The following is a 6,404-nucleotide window of genomic DNA, read 5'->3' as shown; positions in this document are numbered from 1 at the left end:
CCCCAAACTGGAAACAATCCTGATGTCCAACATTTAGTAAACTGATAAATAAATGTTGTATACCTATAAAAAGGAATAAATACACTCAGCGTTAAAAGGAAACCAATTACAGAAACATACACTATGAAAAAAAATCTCAAAGTTAGCATGCTAAATGACAGAAGCTGGACAAAAATACTACTTTCTGAATAATTACACTTAGACGAAAGTCTACAAAAATCAAGTTAATAGTGACAAGATTATAGTTCAACAGTTGCTTGGGGATGGGTGGGAAGCAGACTGACTACAAAAGGACATCAGGAAATTTTTGTGGGGATAGAAATAGTTACAGGACTATAAATGTTTATTAAAAATCATTGGATTATAAACTCTAAACTGGTAAATTTTATTGTATATAAAGTATACTTCCATAAAGCTGACAAAAAATACTGAAGGAAAAAAAGTCCCACTTTCTGTGAACCTGACTCTCTTTAATCTATACAAATAGCCTGTTATAAAAATAGCTTCAGATTTATAGAAAATTTGTCTTTAATTAGCCCTATACACTACCTCAGGATCTTTGCACTACTGTCTCTGCTAGGAACACTTTTTTTTCCCACCAATCCCTGGATTTATTACTAAACCAACACACTAGCGAAGAAGAAACACCAACAGAAAGAGAAAAATTATCTTCCAGGGAAACAGCCAACTGCTCAGACAGTAGTGATGTTCTCAGAGTGATATGGTAAAAGGCAAGTAACCTTGACACCGAGTGCCACTTCATAGGCGAGGTTCCTCATAGATCCAGCCTTGTTCTTCTCCTGTGTCTTCTCTTGGAGTTGGACCTGATTTTATTACCCTTTTCATTCGAATCCATTGAAGAATGGATTGATGATTCTTTTGCTTCATGACCAGGAATCACTTGACCCTGAAAGTCTTGTGAAAAGGCATGACGAGGAGCAAATTCAGCCGCACACAGGATGGTGGAGATGAGAAGAGAGTTGCCAGGAACACCCTTGTCTTCTGTGCTTCTGCTAGATAACTCTTTACCTGTCTTTCGGGTCTTAGTTGCAATATCATGTCGTTATAAGATAAATTCTGTGAACCTTACAGACAACTTCCATGAATTTCTTCCAAATTCTCTACCATAGAGCCTGGCTTGTTCTTTTTTCAAGCACTTTATGTGACTCTGTAGTTAAATGTTCACTTCTAAGTTTAACATCTATGTTCCCCCTGAATGTAAGTTTCATGAGGTTAGAAACTGTGCCAATTTTTGTTCACAAAAGGCTATTTTTATCACGATAGACAGATAAAAGGCTGAAGATTAATATTTACCCGGAACGAAGAGCTTTCACCAAATGACAATGAAATGACATTAGGTTAATGCTTAAGATGAGCTTAGGTTTTAAATAGGCAATTTACAGAAGAGCCAATAATTTCATGAAAAGATGATCAAACCTATTAACAAGCTTGTACTCTCACACCATATGTACAAATAAATCTCAGGTATATTTAAAAAATTAAGAAAAATAACATTTAGATATTATGGTAGAAAGAATAATGACCCCTCAAAGATGTCTACACCCTAATTCCTGGAACCTATAAATATGTTATATTACACAGCAAAAGGACTTCAGAGATATGATTAAGGACATTGAGATCCTTGAGGGAAATTATTCCATATTATCCAGGTAGGACCAATCACACAGATCTTGAAAACTGAAGAATCTTTCTTGGTTGAATTAGAGAGATGAAGACCAGAGAAGAAGGGGGAAAAATGTGAAAATTAGAAGGACCTGACAGGCCAGTGATGGCTTTGAAGATGAAGAAAGGAGAGAGGCAAGGAATGTGGTTGACCTCTAGAAGCTGAGAACATCCCTCCAGGGACAACCAACAAGGAAATGGAGGTCCTGTAGTGCACGAAAGTAAACTCTGCCAACAACTCAAATGAGCAAGGAAACACATTCTCCCTAGAGCCTCCAGAAAGGAATGTAGTACTCACAATGCCTTGATTTCAGCTCTGTGAAACCTCTGTGGGTGTGACTTCTGACCTACTACAAATTGTAAGATGACAACTTAGTGAGAAGTTTTTTATTGTAGTAATAGAAAACGAATACAGGTGTCTACATGAACACCTGGTGGAGTGCAGAGAACTCTCTAAATAAAGCCAGATACTTCAATTTCTATTTTTAAGAGATATGCATCTTTGACCTTATTTTTGAAAACATATGAAAAAAATACCATAAATGAAATCGACAATACATTGGGGAAATAGTTGCAATGCTGATAACTGACAATTTTTTTAAAGTTTTAAAAAAGAAAATAGACAAAGAGCACATCCAAATGGTCAAATAGATATAAGAAAAGATGGACAGCCTCTCCAATATTCAGTTAAAGCAAATGAAATAAAGGAGATAACTTTTCTCTGTCACATTGGCACATATGATAAAGGGTAAAAACACTATTGGTGGAAATGAGAGTTAATGTAGCTTTTAAAGAAAGTTGACTGGTAACAGCTATTGAAATACACATACTCTTTGACCATCTCCTAAAAGCAAGATGGCTGAAAAGTTTTATATATATATATATATGTGTGTGTGTGTGTGTGTGTGTGTGTGTATGTATGTGTTTTCCTATCTCATTAAAAATAGACAAATAAATAAAGAAAAGTTCTGTGTATGTATTTATGTTTGTAAAAGCAACAGAGAAAAGTATGGAAAAATACAACATTAGTTTGTATTATTATAAACTCTCAATTTATATAATTTGGGGAAAAACAAGTGAAGGATATCTTAAAACACACACATAAACTTTAAAAAAGTATAGTGTTTGACTCATAAATCTGGGTTGAAGAGTAAATATATTTTTCTAATTGAGGTATAGTCGATTTACAATGTTGTGTTAGTTTCAGGTTACAGCACAGTGATTCATACATATATATACTTTTTCATATTCTTCTCCACTATAGGTTATTGCAAGATATTGAATATAGTTCCCTGTGCTATATAGGTCCTTATCTATAATATATGTTTATATATTTTTATATTGTTTATTTTATACATAGTAGTATGTATCTGTTAAGAGTAGATATATATTCACTCTCCTCTTTCACTTTCATCAAGAGGCCCTTTAGTTTAAAAAAAAAAAAAAGAAGATATATATTTTTAAGTTTTATTATTTATTTATATTTTTGGCTGTGCTGGGTCTTTGCTGTTGCACTCAGGCTTTCTCTAGTTGCAACGCACAGGCTCAGCAGTTGTGGCTCATGGGCTCTAGAGTTGTGGTGCATGAATGAGCTTAGTTGCCCCACAGCATGTGGAATCTTCCCAGACCAAGGACTGAACCCATGTCCCCTGTGAGAGGATTCTTAACCGCTGGACCACTGGGGAAGTCCAAGAGTAAATATATTTTAAATAAACAGAAGACTGCCCTCTCCTGCCCCTCACTCAGGTAAGGGCCCTCTGCAGGGTCCTGGGGCCTGTCTTCTGACACTTTGCATGATGGCTTCTGGCCTCCTCTCTATTTTCCCCTCTGGCATGTGTGCCTCCCTGACTACAGGATCTGCCTAAATCGTAGTCATCACTCTACTTCTCAGTGCTTAGCAGTTAATGTTTTCTTAATTAATCTTTTTAAAAAATAAACAAACCTTATTTCAATTATCTGCTGCTGAAAAACAAACCATGGCAAATGTAATGACTTAAACTGATTATTTCTCATGGTTCTGTGGGGTTGCTGAGGGAATCCCTGTGCTTCCCATGGTGTTGGCTGGAGCTCCATGATGGTTGGTATGTCCAGAATGGCTTTCCTTACATGGTGGGGAGTTCAGAGCTGTTGGCCCTTTGACTTGATTCTCTCTGTGTGAATGAATGAATTCTTTAATGAAAAGGCACAGAAACAGATATCCAAACTGCAAATAAACATATGAAAAAGTGCTCAACCTCACTATCTTCAAAGAAATGCACATTAAAATCATCTCTTACCCATTAGAATGAAAGCTATTTAAAATAAAACAAACCAGGAGATAACAAGAGTTGAGGATGTGGAAAAATTAATGTCCCATGCACTGTTGGTGGGAATGTAAAAATGGTGCAGCCTCTATGGAAAACAGTATAGAAGCTCCTCAAAAAATTATAAATAGAACTATCCAGCAATCCCATTTCTGAGGATATACACAAGAGAATTGAAAAGTAGTATCTTAAAGAGATATTTGCACACCCATGTTCATGGCAGCATTAATTGCAATAGTGGAAAGGTAAAAGAAACCCAGATGTCCATCAACAGATGAGTGAATAAAGAAAACGTGGTATATACATACAATGGGATATTATTCAGCTTTAAAAACTAAGGAAATCCTGTCACATGTCGCAACACAGATGAACCCTGAAGATATTAAATGAGGCAGTCATAAAAAGACAAATACTGTATGTATGACTCTACGTACGTGAGCTATCTAAAGAAGTCAAACTCATAGAAACAGAAAGTAAGATGGTGGAAGGGGGAGCTGTTGATCAGTGGATATTTTATGTTATAAATTTTATAAAAGTTATTTATTTTACCACTTTTAAAAAATGCATGCACACACATACATACATCGCAACATCATTATATATCCCCATAATAACTAAAACAAACAATACCGATAATGCCAGGTATTGGAAGGGATATGGATCTCTCATACATTGCTGGTAGGTATATAAATTAGTCAACCACTTTGGAAAACTGTCAGTTTCTATCGAAGATAAACATCCCCCTTACCTATGACCCAGCATTTTCACTCCTGAGTCTCTTAAATGTAGGCGTCCATCAAAAAACACATGGACACAAATGCTCATATTCATAGCAGCTTTTTTAGTACTGGAAACAAATGTCCACAAAGAAAAGAATAAATAAATATATTGGCATATATTCAAACAGTGGAATATGGCATTAACTGGAATAAGGCAATAAAAAAGAATGAGCTACTGTAACACAGTGACATGGATAAATCTCACACACATACTATTGAGCAGATGAAGCCAAACATGAAAGATTACCTATCATGACTTCATATATATGAAGTTCAAGGACAGACAAAACTTATCTAAGGTGATAGAAGACGGAATTATGGTTCCTTCTGAGGGTTATTGACTACAATGTTATAAGGGAAGGTTGAAAATATCTTGATTTAGGTATATGCATACATAGGCAAAAATACATGGAGCCACACGCTTACCATTAGCATTTTGCTGCATTTTAGTACTGGAAACATGGAGTACAGAAATAAAAGTACAGAAAAATAGACTCAGTCACTAAGCAAACTTAAATGTTGTCATATTTCTATACTCATATTTAAGTGGCTTCAGAATAAAATAATCATTTGGATGCCTTTTCAGTGTAAGCTAACCAGAACCTGTGAACCAGTGGAAAAGCAGAGGCAAAAGAATTCATCTTGCCTGCTCCCCCATTTTACAGGGAAACAAACTGAATAAAAAGTGGGGTAGGTGGCCAGGGCTTCAGTTATTGGCAGAGGCCAGGCCTAGAACTCAGATCTGAGACATATCATACCTGCCCCCCACCACCAACCATTTGCAGAACAGGCTGGATTCTGACTGGTTCCCCAGCCCCATGCTTCCCTGAGGGTGGTTCAAAGGGTAAAGAATCTGCTTGTAATGTAGGAGGCCAGGGTTCAATCCCTGGATTGGGAAGATCCCCTGCAGAAGGGAATGGCAACCCATTTCAGTATTTTTGCCTGGAGAATTTCACAGACAGAGAAGGCTGGCAGGCTACAGTCCATGGGGTCGCAGAGTCAGACATGACTGAGTGACTAACACTAACTAACCAGCCCCATGCAACAGGGCAGTTCCTAGAGACCAACCAATTGGGAGTCAGGAAGATTAGAACTCAAATTGTGGCAGTTTTCACAGATAATAGGTTAAGTTGAAACCTCTATTGGGGTCTGATAGAAAAATAAAAAGAGCCTGTGGTTTCAGGAAGGCGCTTCAGCAATCCGAAAGAACTAAATACAAAGGACTCCTAAGGGCTGGGATGGAAAGTGAAACTTACAAGCTCTTCCTTTGACCTTGGCCAAGGTCGTTCCCTCTAGCCTCACCTGTGCTGTTCATTCAATGGGGGAAGGTCCCATTTAAGGCCCAGGGAACTGAAGAAAGAAGGCAGGTAGAAGGGCAGCACTCAGGCTGGTGCCGACCCCCAGGCGGTCTGAGCCCCAGGCGGGCGAAGCCGCCGGAGGGGAGCGCAGGAAGTCGCCCCGGGTGCCGCACCAGCGAGAGAAGGGCTGCAACCTGGCGAGGGACTGGGTGAGGTGGGGGTGGGGTCGGAGGAGGGGTCCTCCGCCTGTGTCTGTCTTCTCCTGCCGAGGTCAGGGCGCCCCCTCCTCTTCTCAGACTCCTCTGGCCTCGCCCCTCCCGCTCACATTCCCAACTCCCGAA

The 6,404-nt window shown here is 38.4% G+C and overlaps 1 pseudogene; it reads right to left on the bottom strand.

The window, feature by feature from the left end:
- Nucleotides 1–775: 775 nt before the first annotated feature.
- On the bottom strand, nt 776–1,086 carry LOC120867298 (annotated as a pseudogene).
- Nucleotides 1,087–6,404: the final 5,318 nt, after the last annotated feature.

Source organism: Oryx dammah, unplaced genomic scaffold (assembly GCF_014754425.2).
Source record: "Oryx dammah isolate SB20612 unplaced genomic scaffold, SCBI_Odam_1.1 HiC_scaffold_8, whole genome shotgun sequence".
NCBI classification, from domain to species: Eukaryota; Metazoa; Chordata; class Mammalia; order Artiodactyla; family Bovidae; genus Oryx; species Oryx dammah.
Note: the sequence above shows the minus strand (reverse complement) of the source record. Positions and strands in the feature narration are given on the sequence as shown.